The following is an 18,183-nucleotide window of genomic DNA, read 5'->3' as shown; positions in this document are numbered from 1 at the left end:
GGCTAAAACCTATCCGTTTCCTATACCCTAAGGGTTTTCTCGCTCAATGAAACAACTCTTGATTTTCAAAATTGATTTAAATTCAAATTAGCATTATGGTTATTGCCTGCGTTTTAACGGAGACAAGGAAGACTCTGTAAAAGTCAAATAAACAAAATAACATAAATAAATTTTATGGCATGAACTGTCGACTGCATCCTGATTGTACATGGTCCGCCCGTTCTCGCTGTTAGTATGTAATCGGACCAGTTATTCGTCATTATCGACAAGAAGGAAACGGATGCGGTCAGTTACGTTCCAACAGCCAAAAGTGGCCCTAAACAAGCCACGGAGCGATGACAGATTTATACGTTATTTAACCGAAATTGATAATCTCTTGTCCGATTATATACGCTGATAGACTGAAATCGGAAGTTTTTCGGCATTGCCCAGAATGCGGGGACGGTTGTGGTCAGTTACGATCAAACTTTCGAAAATAAAAGAGCTAGAAAGCACTGAAGCACTTTTGTTAATGTTTTTATTAATATTGTAAATGAAAATACATACGAAAACGTGGGTAAACTTTTGTTAAACTACATTAAACATCAAGATAACATTCACGGGTCGTCTATGCAACTCTCTCTCTCTCTCTCTCTTTCTCACTCTCTCTCTCTTCTTCCCTCTCTCACCCTCTCTCACCATTTCTCACCTTCTCTCACTCTTTATCTCTCTCTCCCTCTCTCACCATTTCTCACCCTCTCTCACTCTTTATCTCTCTCTCCCTCTCTCACCATCTCACCCCCCCCTCTCTCTCTCTCTCTTTATCTATCTGTCTGTCTATCTGTCGGTCTGTCTGTCTGTCTGTCTCTCTNCTATCTATACATACATACATACATACATACATACATACATACATACATACATACATACATACATACATACATACATATATATATATATATATACATCTCTCTCTCTCTCTCTCTCTCTCTCTCTCTCTCTCTCTCTCTATTTTCTCTCGAAGCATTTGTTTTTCCTTACACATTCCACTTTTTCTCACTGACCATTTTCACAGAAATTATTTCATAATTTGACGGATATCATTCATATGTTATAATAATTCAAGTTTCTATAACCACGAATGCCATGCTGAATCTGGATGTTTCCCTCGCGGGTTTGTTAAACGACTCAAACGCTTTCGGCATTGCGCCATCTTCAGTGAGGATGCCGTTTCAGGATGAGTTCACCGACTCCTAGACCAACACCCAGCATATGAGATTAATGTGTATAAAAGCCAAACGTTTGACGCGATTTTTATCCGATGGACAACCAGTTCATTTTATTTTTTGTTGGACAATTTTTCTAATCGAGGTATTGTAATTGTTATTAGCTAGTTTAGATTTATTACAAAATTTTTTTAACCTTTATATTTGGGGGGCGTGATTCCGCCGTCAGCGGTGTTCCCGAGGATCGTCGGATGTGCCCAATGAGAAATGTAACACATATTTGATTATACAATTAATTAAGGTTTTTAGTTGAGATGAAAAAAAGTTAATGGCACGAGCGGGATACGAACCCACGACCTTCGGCTTGATACGCCGCTGCTCTACCACCTGAGCTATCGTGACCTCGATCCACTTGGACATCAACTCCCCATCTCAACCCCATCTTGTGAGTTTTCCCTCCTTTTGCCATTTTTCAAATGTCGTGTAATCGGTTTGGATTCTCGGCGACAATTGAAATGGCGACGGAGAGCTTAAGTGAAGTGTACTTCAGTTAATTCATTAAATTCACTAATTTCGTGGTCCGCTTGAACAATTAAACTTTACAATTAATTAAGGTTTTTAGTTGTGTTGAAAAAAAGTTAATGGCGCGAGAGGGATACGAATGGCAATTGAATGAGATGAAAAATGGCAAAAGGAGGGAAAACTCATAAGGTGGGGTTGAGATGGGGAGTTGATGTCCGAGTGGATCGAGGTCACGATAGCTCAGGTGGTAGAGCAGCGGCGTATCTAGCCGAAGGTCGTGGGTTCGGATCCCTCTCGTGCCATTAACTTTTTTTCATCTCAACTAAAAACCTTAATTGTAAAGTTTAATTGGTCAAGCGGACCACGAAATTAGGGAATTGAATATTTCATTATGTTTTCTCTGCATTCAGTAGCTGACCATTTAGTACAAACTAGAAAACATTTTACAATATCGCTTTAGAGCACATATAAAAGCAGATTATCGTTAACCACATTGAGGCGCCCGAATGGTAGAAGTTTGATAAATCTAGATCAAAAAACGAAGAACGCATTATGACATTATATAATTGCTTTATTAATTCCAATAAAGAAGTGTGACGAACTATATTCTTAAATCTCTATACTACATTAGCTACATGTTTTGATGTCATGGTCATTTTAGCAATAGGAAGTGAACAGAAAGAAGATGCAGAAAGATCTGTATATGAAAATTTATAGTGAGAGATTACCCAACACTCGTTCAAACGAAATTCATTTGAAAATACAAAAGCTATACTGGAATTATCCAATATCACCAAGAAAACATACGAAAATGGAACGAAAGACAAAAAACATTAAATTGGGTGATTGCTGTCTTAACATATTTTGATAAGATTTATTGCCGATTACTGGCACCTACATGAAGCTATGATATCCAGCTATGGGGTTGTCAATCTGTGCCGTTTGATGGATGTCCTTTGGTATATCCATAACGATACATTTCTTTGGAATTTTGCCACGCAATACGAACGACGCCCTCTTTTCAACGTCATGCAATCCAATTGTAAGAAAATAATGGGTTAGTACCAAGATTCAAAAGGATAAAAAATTTTGATTCGGCGAAAATTGAACAAGTAGAATATTGAGTATGTTAGTGTAAAGTTAAGGTACATAGTTATTAAAAAAACTGAGGGTGTATATTAATTTAAATACTATAAACTGACAAATTTAACTTTCTCCAATTTCATATAGTTTTAATTTTGTATATCTAGTCGTAGAAACTCGTTGTACTTTACTCCTCAGAACTTTCTCTGGTTTTAAAATATAACCTAAACTATGGTATAAAGTTTCGTCTGATTATATAAATTCGAAACTCCATAATGTCTTGTAATGCTTTACTATTTTACAACTGAACGTGAGTTAAAAATAAACATTATCGGTATATAAATGCGAGTGGAAAATATATTGTGCTCGTGTATAAAGACGAAACTATTGTATATTTTCAATTTAAGAGAACCATGATATTAAGTCCATTAGGCTTCGTGGTCCGATTGACCATATAAATTCTTTTCAACTAATTCACCTTTAAGTAAGGTTTTGGTTGAGATAAAAAGTCAATGTCACGAACGGGATTCGAACCCACGAACTTCGGATCAATACGCCGGTGCTCTACCACTTGAGCTATCGTGACTTCGATCCACTCGGACACCAACTCCCCATCACAACCTACAACCTTTCCACTTTTCCCTCCTTTTTGCCATTTTTCAAATATCGTGCAATCTGTTTGATTCTCGGCGACATATGAAATGGCCACGGGGAGTTTTAGTGAAGTATATTTCATTTTGCTTATTAAATCGATTAGGTTTCGTGGTCCAAATAAATTCTTTTCAATTAATTAATCTTTAAGTAAGGTATCGGTTGAAATAAAAATTTGAAAAATGGCAGAAAGGAGGGCAAATTGAAAAGTTGGGGTTGAGATGGGAAGTTGGTGTCCGAGTGGATCGAAGTCACGACAGCTCAAGTGGCAGAGCAGCGGCGTATTTAGCCGAAGGTCGTACGTTCGAATCCCGTTCGTGACACTGACTGTTTTATCTCAATCCTTACCTTACATAAACATTAATTAATTGAAATATGTTATTTGGTCAATAGGACCAGGAAATCTAATGGACCTAATATTTATGATTGCTTAGTCAGTAAAGCATGATGGCTGACGCTGCCTAATAATTTATCCAATGTGAGGAGAAGTTGGAAATTTTTTGAATACTTAAAACACACTATTTTATACCGTCTATAAAAAAAAAAGTTCCATTTTTTGATTACATTATAAGTATGTAAAGATTATGTAAAATATTATATAAAAATTGATAAGCACATATTTAGATAGCGTATAATTCAAAAACGATTGTTTGATTCTAGCAAAGCAATTTTTTGCGAAAATTAAGCTTTCTTTCCTAACAACGCTAAGATTAAAATTACCATAAACCTAATACATTAATGATCGCCAAGCTGCTATCTTTGTAAAAATAGCGTTGATACCATCTCCGGCCGGCACGACAAGTTGGGCGTGTTCAAGGTCCATGAAAGAAATATAAAGGAAGGCAATCTCGAGACTAACAAAGGCTATAATTATTTCCGAACGTTTTCCTAATTAAATATTAATGCTCGCATTTAGGTCCATCTACACTGTGGGAGTGAGGGGGTAGAAGGCCGTACATCGAAAAAGCCCTCGTTTTATCGAATAGGAGCACATTTTATAAGAGGTTGACGGTAAATAAATTAACAGTTGTGTAGCCTTCATCCTTATCTTTAATTAATAATTTATTATCACGCCAGTTTAAAAAAAAAAAAAAAAAAAAAAAATTAAATTGATGTCAAAATATGTTAAATAGGTGGTTGGATAGCGTCATCAAAGATCAATAGTAATAATTTCCTCATAAATTTACGAATAAATTATACGGTAAAATAAACACTATTTTCTTTCATTTATACGCAAATAGCATATTATAAATTAACTTATCACTAATAAAACAGTAAAAACGTGGATATAATTACTCACTTAATTCTTTCACTAAGTGATTTGCTTAATTAATCAACTTTTCAAAAATATTTCAAATTAAAATACGTCTTTCTTTTCTTCACTTTTTTTTAGAAAAATGAAGATTGCGTTGAAATTTGTTAACATTCTAACCTAATTTTGTTTGTTGTTAAGATTATGTTGAAGCGACAGTTGATAACCTTATACAGACACGTCTACTATGGCGGGTTTACATTTTACACAAACGCTGTTCGCCTTCGTCAGTTTTTCACTGAAGATGACGTGAAAGATGTTTCATTGAAATGCAAACCTTTGAGAAAGGAGACAGTAAAGTGATATAAGGGGCGTCTGGGAATATTGTAATTTATTTATATGCAGCATTAAATCGATTAGGTTTGGTGGTCCGATTGATCAAATATATTCTTTTTAATTAATTAATCTTTAAGTAACGTATAGGTTCAGATAAAAAAGTCACTGTCACGAGCGGGATTCGAACCCACGACCTTCGGCTCAATACGCCGCTGCTCTAACCACTTGAGCTATCGTGACTTCGCTCCATTCGGACACCAACTCCCCATCAAAACCTATAAACTTTCGACTTTTCCCTCCTTTTTGCTATTTTTCAAATGTCGTGTAATCTAATCGATTCTCGGCGACAAAAGAAATGGCCACGGAGATCATTAGTGTAATATACTTCATTCTGCTTATTAAATCGATTAGGTTTCGTGGTCCGATTGACCAAATAAATTCTTTTCAATTAATTAATTTTTAGGTAAGGTATTGGTTGAGAAAAAAATTGAAAAATGGCAAAAAGGAGGGAAAATTCGAAAGTTGAGGTGGGAAGTTGGTGTCCGAGTGGATCGAAGTCACGACAGCTCAAGTGGTAGAGTAGTGGCGTATTTAGCCGAAGGTCGAGGGTTCGAATCCCGCTCGTGACATTGGATTTTTTATCTCAACCAATACTTTACTTAAAGAGTATATTCATTATATTTTTTCTATTGACCAAATAACTTCCTTCAATTAAGAAATCTTTTTATGTAAGGTTTACAGATAATTTAGTGGTTGTGAGACCAAGATGTTGATGACAAAAAGAGAAAAAATGGTGGTTACAACCACTAAATAAGAAAATGACGAGTGCGTTGGAAGCGTTATTAAATCAGGTAGTTTTCCTCAAATTTGCTGCCTTCTGAGACTAAAATTAGAAACTCTGGATTACTTTATACACTTTCCGATTTACACAATTTTCCACTCTTTTTGTAGTTCTGGCTGAAATAAAACACAAAAAATTAGCCCAAACATTTTGCCACCGTCATCTTCTTATTGAAAAATTAACGGGAATTTCAACGGTGCTATTAGATTTTCAGAGAAATGTTTAGATTAAAAGATATCACGATTTTCCGACGCCAGGACGTGATATCTTTCAAAATCGATAAAAAGCGAAATTACTCTGAAATGGTTGAGAATCGGACCATGGTCAATATGAACTTTTTTGTTCATTTTAGGGTCAAGAATCTACTGGTGAAGTTTGTAGCACGAGTAGCAATTCACCCTGTATATGCCTCCATGTAATAACGATGGTTTCAGTATATTATATTGACAAATTCAGACTGGCTGACCTTTTATTTATATTTTTTTATTGTATAGGCAAAGTTTGATAAAAGAGAAGGTAATATTATAGTGGTAATTATAGTGAATTAAAGGTACAAAATGAACTATAAAAATTTACAAAATATAATTAAGTAAGATTATTATTAATTAGTCTCATTTATATGTTTAACATCACTAGTTTAACTGCTATTAATAGTAATATTTTTAATTAGCATTATTAATATTTCTTTCAATTAATTATTCTTTGTATGTCAGGTCTTGATTGAAATGAAAAAGTTAGTGTCACGAAAAGAGCAAGAAAAAAATGAAGGCTTCCTTCCCTGAGGAGGGTTTCAACAAACCCATTTTTGGTATATTTCCTTCATTATTCCTGTTATATTTTACAACCCTTACACATTTACAACTAGATAAAATAGAAATAATTAAAAAAAGAAACCAAATAAAACCATTTTTTAATAATCGCATTTGGTCAGTAATGATGAATGAATTTTCCGATTCAATTCCAAAGCTATTCATATTTACTTTTGTATATTCGGAATGCTCTTCTTTTTGAACAATTTTTTATAATTTCTCCAAACCCAATTATGCCAAAGTGATGTTAATTATTAAAGCTCATTAAAAACTGTATTATTAATAATTTTGAAACTCACCTTTCAAATGATAAATCAATTGAGATTTCGTTTTTTCCCCGATAATTATTGAGCTTATTAAGGGGAAAGCAACCGTTTTTAAGAACAATAAATTATTTAAAAAAATTCTTTTTATACATATTCAATTAAATCATTTTGGTACAGAATCAAACTACTCTCACAGATTCTGAGCTTTAAAAGTGTTCTAAATAATTTGGTGGAAGTTGCGAATCAAGTGTTTTGATGTATATTGATGAACTTTCTACTCGTCACCCCTTACGTCGTTTCAAGACTGATTTTCATGTTAAAAAAAACTATCTTCCAAAATTTAACATGGTCTGTAAACGATCAGTGAGTAGCAATTCACCCTGTATAATTACAGATAATATTAAATTTACCAGTTATTTGTCAGTTCGCCTCCCTTTCTACCTAATAATAATAATTGACTCTTGAACTCAGAGATACGATTTAACTTTGTCGAGAGATGTTAATTGTTGTTCAAACTGAACCACGTGCGATGGCTTATCACCCGGGGGTAAATTCATCATTTAAAAATAATAAAAAGCAATTTGTGAGGAGAATTTATATAAAAATGTTAATATCAAATGTATGATTTCGAAGAACAGAAAATAAAGCAGAAGAATATTTTGTCACATTTCACTGACGTTACAATAGAGCCAATGCATGTCAAATTAGTTTTTTTTAAAGAGGGTTTGTGGTCATACCAACCCTCGGGTTGCCGGTATTTGAATGTCGGGTATGAATACACGGCCTCTGGATTCGAACCCGGGACATTTACCTTACAGTGATGAGCGCCGTGTCAATGCCTAAACCATAGCGGCCACCGATCTAAATTTGCTTTCCATTATCTAATCCAGCCTATTTTTGTATATAATTTCATGTATAAAAAATGTTATTTAAAGATATTGTCAAAATGATTTTTACAGTAATATTGAATAATGTAATGACCGAGAATGTATTATCAGATTCTCGATTTCGCTAGTTTCCCCGCTCTTTTTTGCTGCCCTGTCTTCTACGGCCATTAAAATACCATATCAATCCGAGGACGTTTTGAAGAATTCCGAGCTGAAAACGTGAGCCCGTAAATTAAAGTTAGATCACGCCGGCCACAAACTCTTGCTGGGAGACATCTTGAGAACATCTGCGGTTAGGTAGTAAGAAACTTTGATGTGAATTTTCAAGTTTCCCCCACTGCTTTAAACCGACATTTAGGATTGGAATGGTTCCCAAGGGCTTCCGGAACATCCTTTACGAATTATTGGGTCAGAAAACCACTACTAAGGTTGAAGTCTGTAAATCTGTTCTGAAAACCCTTGATATTTATTTTCTAAAATTCTTTGATCAAATCATTATTTTTCCTGTGAAAATTCAACTGCTCAAAAATGAATCAAATGAATATCAGTAATTGTAGTATTTACATTCCCTAGCATTTGTATTTTATTTTTATTATAAATTGCATTTTATTTTATTAGCAATTTTTATTTTTTTACGGAAGGAAAATTTGATTAAGAGATTTTGAAAAATATTGAAATAAAAGGTTTTTATTCAATAATTTTGTTTATTGGACACAATAATTTTCTAAGCAATTAATGCCGTGTATAATATCCTCCGTTAAATAAAACCTCTGTACATCTGTTAGGCATACTGTTAATTAGGTTGACACTAATTTCATAGGGAATTTCACTCCAAGGTTGTTGCAATGCTCCACTCTTTTGTTGCAGTAAACTGGCTGCGGATGGTGACCGAAAACCTTCTCTGCAACTCATACCACAAATACTCAACGGTATTGAGGTCTGGAGACAATGGGGGAAGGGGCAGATGGGGAATTCCCAGGTTTCGTACATTGATGAACAGCTCCGTTATTATCAGCCAATAGTCAAAATCACTGTCAATAAGATTCTTCGTTTAAGGGACATATTCCTCGATAATTTGTTGGACATAACGGACTGCGGTGAGGTTGCCATAACAAATTTGGAGTCTAGTTCGTCCTCCTGTGTAAATCCCAGCTAAGACACCGCCTCGTCCAAACTGAAGGGAACAGGAACTGGGGCATTACACGCATCCCCTGTTCTCGATAGACTCTTCGGCGCCTGCTATCACTACACAGACAGAAACGCAACCCATCCGTAAACCTAACAGCATTCCAATTAGTATTCTCTTGGGTTGCTAGTGGCGGGCTGTTGCTGCAGTTGGTCTCAAAGGGACATACGACGTGAGGCAAACTTCCCACAACCGAATCGTTTCTGTTTATAAATGCCTTGCCAAAACAGGTTAGGATTGGTGGGCAATATGGAAAGGGTTCTGTCTTAGAGCAATGACAATATTTCTGTCCTCCTTTTGCGTCGTAATGAGTTGAGATCCACTAGTAGGCTTCCTATTGGCACATCCTAAAATCCTGGAGACCATGCTATTGTCTATGACAAATGTCAACTGACTCTACTTTATCCACTTGCCGGTTACCTCGATGACTCATGCTCACAATAATATTGCGATCTTCTGGTTCAAGATGATGTCTATACATGGCTAAAGAGAATAAAACTGGATTAAAATGGAGAAAATATGAAAAAAGGTGTTTGTTTACAAAGTAGTAATCTTCATGTTTACTATTCTTAAAAAAATCAGTTATTAAAAATGAGGATTAACATTTGTTTATTTTTGGTTTGTATTTTCATAGTATTCATAGTTTTATTTGGTTTTATCCAACTAACAAGAATATAGTTATTCATCGTGAGATGCGGTTGAAGAATATATTGGTTAATTTAATAAAAATTAATAGAATAACAATAAATTCATAAATATTCATTTTTGAGCAGTTAAAAAAAAGACCAACAGGGGTAAAAAACGAGTTCGATGCTTTGTTAGAGACTCGTGTTAACTCGCATAGAGAAACGTCCAGCAAGATCTTGAACGCCCTCTTCTTTTCTTAGCATGTTAAACGTTAATTTTTCCACATTGCTGCGCATGGCGATTAGTAGAGCCAAAAATAAAGCTATAACAGTCCTTGAAGGCTTGTTGTTGTTTGTTATGGTTTTGTTTTATGTTAAATTGTTAGATGCCAGAAGATAATAAAAAAGGAAAATTAATCAACTCTTCATTCAAAATCCTACACCCGTGAAAACCCTATGCACTGGAAAATTACTAACAAATGACATGCTTCAGTCGTGTCGACATACCCAACTTGAATCTTAAGGTCTAACAGCGTACAAATTTATAGGATAGGGGATGTATCTATTATGAATGAGAGTGTAAGGACAGATTAGAAATTAATAAAAGAAACGCATTGATCTGATTTAATTAATGGGTATTTAAGAATAAAAATAAGTGTAAACAACAAATAGCTGTTAAATCATGGCTGCCATGTTGGTTACCTACTCCCTAACGGGTAGAAATGTGACCACATTTTCGACTTAACATCTAACATTGGCCCTGGCTGTTAGATCGAGCAATGTTAACGAGCCGATTCTTACAAGTCTACCGCATCATTTTTCTAGATCTAACAGGACTTAACAGAGATAACTGGGTTAATACAAAGATCATGAATACTCCTATCATTGCAGTTTGGATCTAGCTTGTAGCCCAGGACAGAGACATGCGAAAATATTTGTCAAAGGACCATCGCAGAAACTAACAGCGGAACGACTAAATCTAGGACGTGCTAGAACTAGAATAATAGGTGGACTGCTAAATGGACACTACACAGTCGGGGGCATATGTATAGACCCGGAGTAGCAGAAACATGCCATTCCTGATAATGCCAAAAAGAAGGAGAAACATCGGAACTGGTCCTCTGTTGGTGCGAATGCCTATGTGGTGTGAGATTCTTTATCCTGGAAGAGGAAAAGCCACAGCCTGAAGGATACACACGATAGCTCTTGTAAAAGCTGTTGGGTCTGCTAAAAAGCCTCAAGCTTAACGAAGATCTCTCGATAAAAAAATAGAGATGCACAATACTGGTCAATGTGCAGAGTAAGAAAAGATGCCGGCTCCTATATAATGTAATCTATGTTATCTAGCTTCCGAATGGTTTTAGCATCCGAATCTTCGCTGTTTCCACGCAATTTCACTTCTCAAAATCCCGTACCAACCGCGGCTTACGTATACCTCGATTTCCTCTCCCCAATCTTCACTTCCTTAATTTTATTTTATCCGACCTGTTCCTTGCTTTGTCTATTTTGTTTTTCCCTTTTTACTTCCTTCCCACTCGCGCGATGCTCGCAAGCTGTAACAGTCCAAGTACAAGCAATCCTTGTTCTTGTTTGTTATGGCTTTGTTTTATGTTATATGCCATAAGTCAGATGCCAGAAGTTAGTTTCAACTTTGCTTCGTTTGAAAAATGGCAAAAAGGAGGGAAAATTCAAAAGGTGGGGTTGAGATGTGAAGCTAGTGTCCGAGTGGATCGAAGTCACGATAGCTCAAGTGGTAGAGCAGCGGCGTATTTAGCCAAAGATCGTGGGTTCGAATCCCGCTTGTGACACTCACTTTTTTATCTCAACCAAAACCTTAATTAATAGAAAATAATTTATTTGATCAAGTGGACCACGAAACCTAATAAAATGTAATTAACATCTAACATTTGTTAACCTTGTAGATTGAGCAATGTTAAGTAGCTGATTCTTACAAGTCCACGTCATCATTTTTTTCGATCTAACACGACCTAACAGAGTTAACAGGGTTAACACAAAGATCGTGAATACCCCTTACGTCTTATATTTTTGCGCAAAATAGAAATCTGTTGCTTGTTTTTACTCAGTGAATGAAAACTTAGGTGGCATTATTTTTCAAGAATGTTAATTTTTATTCCATCTATGATTTTTTATAACGTTACATAAAATAATTAGTTATCGCGCCCCTTTTAACGTTAATTTGACTTCGTTTAATTGACGGGTGCACTTTGCTGGTTACGCTTTAATGTTGCTTCTAAGCCAGGGCCCATTTGGCCCTAGTCCTCCCCTCCTCCGTTTATGGCTCTCAAAATAGAAAATAAATAGTAAAAAAGAGGGTAGGTGAGCGCCGTTGTTTTTGATGAGGGAGACCTACGGTTAAAAGGACGACCTTGACATTGGCCCACTGACTGCAGAAGGGGGTCGCTGCCCCCGCTCGTGGCCCGTACTCGTCGCTCTGCTCCTCGCCTTCACCTTTGACCTTCCGCACCCTCGCTCCTGCTCATTTAGACCGACTTCATTCATACCGTCGGATCGGGGCCACGCGTTGTTTTTCCCTTCCATGCCGGGGTCCACGACCTCCTCAATTCTCACATTTCCTACCTGGTGAACTTGGCAAGTATAAAATGCTATTTCCTTTTATACAAAAACTGTTTTATTACATTGATTCATATTTACAACTAAAAATATTGTATTAAGTAAATATGTCATATACGTTGAATTTATCATTTAAGGCTCTGGAATGAGAAGTTGCCCAGCGGCAACACTCCTTCACAGTGATATTTTGTTCAGTCTTCACTCAATGAGGTCTCGGGGCCACTTTCGCTTTAATCGTCGTGGAGGTAGGGTTGGAAGTGATAAATATCGTATTAATTGATTGTGTGTTCAGGGATTGATGAAATTTTTTATCGCGGATGTTGATAAGTTCATGTACAAACGGGATGTGTAGATCGTTATGAATAGTGAAATTTGAAACGTAAAAAAGAGAATTTATAACTTGGCGGAGAATTTTAGATTGGATTGATTGGAGATGTTGGGTATTGAAATCCTTGGTTGAGCCCCATACTTCACAATCGTAAGCCCAGAGAGGTCTAATCATTGACTTGTAAATTAAAAGTTTGTTTTCAATGTCTAATTTTGATCGTGAATCAAGTAGTCTTTTTAATGATTTATAAAGTCGGTTTGTTTGCTGTCTTTTCACTCTTGTGTGGGGATTCCACGTCAGTCGTTTATCCATGAAAAGTCCAAGATAACGCACAAGGTTCGGCAATGTGATTCCATTTATATTCACTGCAGGACAGATATTTTTAGATAAGTTAAAATTTATCTGTACGCGTTTCGTTAGGTTTATCTTCTTTCTCTTCATTGAGAACCATACTGTTAATTGATTCAGGTGTTGTAAGTGTTGAGTGTGAATTGAGGGATCCGAATTACGTCTAAGAATCGCTGTATCATCATCAATCGCGAAAGTATGCGTTGAAATGTTAAGAGAATCTGCAGTGTGTATTGAAAATATAAATGGGCCAAGTATGCCTCCCTGAGGAACACCCGCCCTAATGCGTATATAAGGTGAATTAGGCCAATTATTAGACGGACTTGACAAAATCCCTCCGTCAGATAAGATAGTACGAATGAGGGAAGATGTTCTTCGGTTTCCAAAGCATGCCCGAGTGCAAGACTCGATCGAAGGCCTGAAAGAAGAAAGACACTCAAGCAATTTATTTTTGTTCGAGCGTAGAAGCTATACTGTCAGCAACACGATGTAATTTTTGAATTGTTGAATGAAATGTGCTAAATCCAAATTATGATGTGGAATAATATTAGAATTGTCAATTATTCGCAATAATCGGAGTAGTTTTTCTAGTATTTTGGCAAAGATAGATAGAAGACTGATGGGTCGATAGGAACTTGGAAGGTCAGGTTTATTTGGCTTATGAATCATTTTAATTATAGTGATATTCCATTGCAATGGAAAATATGTAGTCCTGAGCACAGCGTTGTATAGGTATGTTAAGTATGGTAAGCCTCTGTTGGGTAAATTGTGTAATATTTGTTTTGTAATTAGATCATAACCTGGAGCTTTTCGTGAAGGCAGTTGTTTAATAGTGTGTCTGATGGAGTAAATGCTTTAGGAGATGGAGAGAGTTGCTTGGGGATATTCAAGTCGTGTTCAATGTTATGATCAAGTATATCATGGTTGCAGTGAATATTTTTGGAAAGATAATCTGAAAACAATTTAGCTATGTCGGAATTGGATTTGGCCCAAGCGTTATTACTAAGGATAGGAGGTGTGTGTGGTCTTTACATCGCAGGATCGTACGGGTACATAAATACATATGTAAAAGTACATAAAAAATAATAAATAGTAAAATCCGCCACTTGTTTTTGCGAGCAATGTACACAAAGACAATTGTCATTAGTCATTACTCTGATTAATTCTGTTGGTCTGGCTTTTGAGTTTGATAGTTCTGGTCTATCTTCGCTGTGAGCAGGTGTTTATTGTTTTTATATTTTATTAAATGTACAAATTCATTTCGATTATATAATAATAAGAAGAAGAAAGAAGAATTTTGTTTATATCCATTAAATTAAAATATATTCCCCATACGGTACATAAACTTCCGTTTGCCTAATTTTAAGAGAAAATATAAGAATTTGCCGATATAAAATGCAAATATACATTTGTAACTATTATCAACTTAATAATCTCTCTCTCTCTTTCTTTTTCTTTCTTGAAGTGTCCTTCTTACTTCCTACTCATATCTCTTTTCCTTCCTGACCATTTTCAAACAAAGAATGTATTTCATGATTTGACGGCCATCATTAATTTGTTGAGATAATTCAAGTTTCTGTAACCAAATGCTGAATGACACGCTGAACCGGCATTGGGTCCAGGAATTCCGTCTTCAATCGCAGGTAGGTATGAACATTTCAAACGCGTTTCAGTATTGCGCCGTCTTCAGTGAGTAGTCGCAGACGAACTCACGATGAATGTGTATAAAAACCAAATGTCCGACACGATTTTTCCCTGACCGGCAACGAGTTCATAATTTTTTTTTTACTAGTTCATTTTGCTAATAGTGGTATTATAATTGTTATTAGCTAGTTTAGATTTATTACAATATTTGTTTGAAGCTTTATACTCGGGGAGCGGGTTTCCCTATGTCTATCTATCTATATCGACCTATTTCTCTCTCTCACTCTCTCTCTCTCCTCTCTTTCTCAGTTAATCACTTCTCTCTTAATCTAATATTTACTTTTACGTTATTCGTCCAACAGCTTTTCACACTTTTCGTACACACAAATTCACTTACACTTTAACACAACACTCAAAGTATCTTACTCACTACTTTTCATGTTCTCAGCCCTTTTCCATTCTTTCCACTCTATCTCACACTATCACTCCTATCTCGATCTCCCTTTTCTCTCTCTCTCTCTCTCTCTCTCTCTCTCTCTCTCTCTCTCTCTCTCTCTCTTTATCTATCTATCTATCTCTATCTCATCTCACTCAGTCACAAGTTCACGTTTTTTTTATTCTTCTTCTTTATCTCTCTGTTTATTTCATTGTCTCTTCTTAATATCTGCATCAGTCTCTGCTTTATTTTTCATTCCCCACATTTTTTTATCTCCATTTTTTGTTATGTACCTATTTTTCTATCTTTCTCTTCATTCTTTTTCTCCCTCATTCCCTCTTTTCTCTATTTTTTCCTTTCACTTTCATTTTCTCCTTGCTTTCTTATAGTTTCCTCTTCACTCTCTCTTTTTTCTCCCTTCTTTTCACACTATTTAATTCCCTCCTCTTTCACCCTCTTTCTCTCTCTCATTTTCTCCTTTCCGTTCCATTTTCTCCTTGATTTCTTCTAGTTTCCTCCTTTATCTCTCTTTTTAACTTCCTTTTTCTACTTTTCAACAAACTATTTTTCTCTTCCGCCCTCTCTCTCTTTCCCCTCTTTTTCATCCTCTTTCCTCTTTCTATCTTGTGTGGTCATTATTTCATTAAATGAACCTACTACAGTTCTCTCTCTTCGCCTTTCTCTCCCTTTTAGCTTTTCTCACTCTCTCTCTCCTCTCTTGTATCTTTCTCTCTCTTCCCAATTTCTCCCACTCTCTTCTCTCTCTACCTCTCTCTCTTTCTTCCTTCCTCTCTTTCTCCTCTTCTTGTGTTTTAATTCATTAATCTCATTAATTCATTAAACCAATCATACTACAGCTCTCTCTCTCTCGCTCTCCTCTTTCTCCTTCTTTTCTCTTTCACTCTCTTTTCTAACTCCATTTCATTCTTTTTCTATTTTTCTTTCTTTCTTTCTCTCAAGCTCCCTCTCTCTCTTTCTTCCTTCTTCTCTCTCTTCTCTTTCTCGTGTAGTCATTAATTCATTAAACCAATCATACTACGGCTCTCTCTCTCTCTCTCTCTCTCTCGCTCTCCTCTTTCAACTTTTTTTCCCCTTCTTTCTCTCTTCTCACTCTCTCTCTCTCTCTCTCTCTCTCTCTCTCTCTCTCTCTCTCTCTCTCTCTCTCTCCCTCTCCCTCTCCCTCTCCCTCCTTCCCTCCCAACATCCCAAAAGATTGGATTCTGTAATTTCCTTATATTGTATAGTTGTATAGTTTATAGTACTATAAAACAAAAAATGTATAACTTTATGTGGTGAGCAATGTGGTCGTGTGGTCAGGGTTCGAATCCTCCCGGCACGGTCCATGTATAATATTAATTAATAATAAATAAAATTTATGTTCGTTATCTGCAGACCTTAAGTACAAGATACAGGAATTTGTTTTATTTACTTTATGTGACGTTACGTAACAATCTTAAGAATATAAACAAAAAGCCTCGAGATGAACATCTAAATATAATTTATGTTACAAGATAGCTAAACCTGATAGTGGCAGTTGAATTTAGGCGAAAAAGATCAGATCTACAGACATCCAGTTTTCCATTTCTCGTGGATTGACTTATTCCCTTGCTGTGTTAAACTTAAATTAATTCTAAATGAAAGCGTGGATTATGTATTATCATGTAAATAAATGTTTCTATCCGTCAGGCCTTGTTTTACTGCTTTGTTTTGTTTCCGCGTATACTTGAGAAAATATCTGAACAAATATATCTACATAAATGTAATATAAGGATTGATATTTATTCCAAAGTTCTCATTCTTTTGCAGTAACTCGTGAAATACGAGCTTTGCCATTATTATGGAAAAATATGCAAACCTTATCGAATCTCCTGTTGGCTTTTACGTATTTTATATCAAAATTATGTATTCCCGCTCACTCTGGCGGTAATTGGTGGTATTTTTTTCATCTGTCGAAGTTTTAAGGTGTATGTGAAAAAATTCTCGGTTTTCGCTAACACGCATCTTCGATTTTCTACCTGGAGCCAACAGTGGAACATCCCCATAATGTATTTTCTGGTCGTAATAAGAGTTTAATTAAATATTGGGTTGTCCGGAAAATAATGCAGGATTTTGGTATTAAACAAAAAAAAAGAAACTAGTTACTTTAAAGCAATGTTCTTTAATCAAAATAATTTCNATTGAGTAATCCTGTAAACGTAAACAGAATATTTTATATAGATTTTTTTTAATGAAAACTTAAAATCCTGCATTATTTTCCGGACAACCCGATAATTGTCAACGCGTTTGGACGGCTTGCACTCAGCTGGAAGTGCGTAGGTGTGTTTTCGATTCCGCTATTTAATTATTTAATAAATGTCAGACAAGGATTAATCATGATTGCTCCTATGTCATTGTAAATGAAACCGTTAAAATCGACTCATATTCATATAATTAAAAATTCTGTTTTAAAAATTAAATATCTCAAGGAAGCTTTCAATTAATAACGTGCATAAAAAAATAGGAATAACACTCTCTCTGCATCAAAGAATAATTGTATGCTGTTATATCTACATTACACATAGGTAGGACAATTCGGAATCAGAAATACTGGTTTTGTATATTTGTACAACAAAAAATTGAAATTATTCTTGTTTAAAAGGTCCAAAAAAATCAACCTTGATTTTGTATACAGCTTTGTGCTTTTCACCTAAGTCTTTAGAAAAAGTTTAAAAGCGTCTTATATGATTGATCATGTCTCCTGTATTGCTGAAAAACAATAAATAGAAGGTATTATTCGGTACTAGAAAAATGAAACCACATCATTTAACCGTTTTAGTTGCTTATCAGTTAAATAATGGTTTAACATATGCGCTCCCTTTGTTGTCCCAGTCTGGTAAAAAAAAAATATATATATACATCTTTAATCTTTAAATCGAGAAAATAAAAAAAGAAATCAATTGGGTGGAATTTTTTGTCTGACAGTGTATGTATGCATATATATACAGGGTGAATTGCTACTCGTGCTACAAACTTCTCCAGTAGATTCTTCACCCTAAAATGAACAAAAAAGTTCATATTGTCCATGGTCCGATTCTCAACCATTTCAGAGTAATTTCGCTTTTTATCGATTTTGAAAGATATCACGTCCTGGCGTCGGAAAATCGTGATATCTTTTAATCTAAACATTTCTCT

The 18,183-nt window shown here is 35.5% G+C and overlaps 1 protein-coding gene and 1 non-coding gene across 5 annotated transcripts in view; one reads left to right on the top strand and one right to left on the bottom strand.

Annotated features, from left to right (window-relative positions):
- The window catches only part of LOC106673835 (ecdysone-induced protein 78C), a 437,646-nt gene that overhangs the window by 310,354 nt on the left and 109,109 nt on the right, over positions 1-18,183 (top strand). The window lies entirely within an intron of this gene.
- On the bottom strand, positions 5,216-5,289 carry Trnan-auu. Its single transcript has one exon. It is a non-coding gene; the product is annotated as a tRNA-Asn (tRNA).

This window comes from Cimex lectularius, unplaced genomic scaffold (genome assembly GCF_000648675.2).
Source record: "Cimex lectularius strain Harlan isolate CLEC.00 unplaced genomic scaffold, Clec_2.1 scaffold6, whole genome shotgun sequence".
NCBI lineage: Eukaryota > Metazoa > Arthropoda > Insecta > Hemiptera > Cimicidae > Cimex > Cimex lectularius.
The sequence above is the reverse complement of the archived record's forward strand: the minus strand, read 5'-3'. Positions and strand labels throughout refer to the sequence as shown.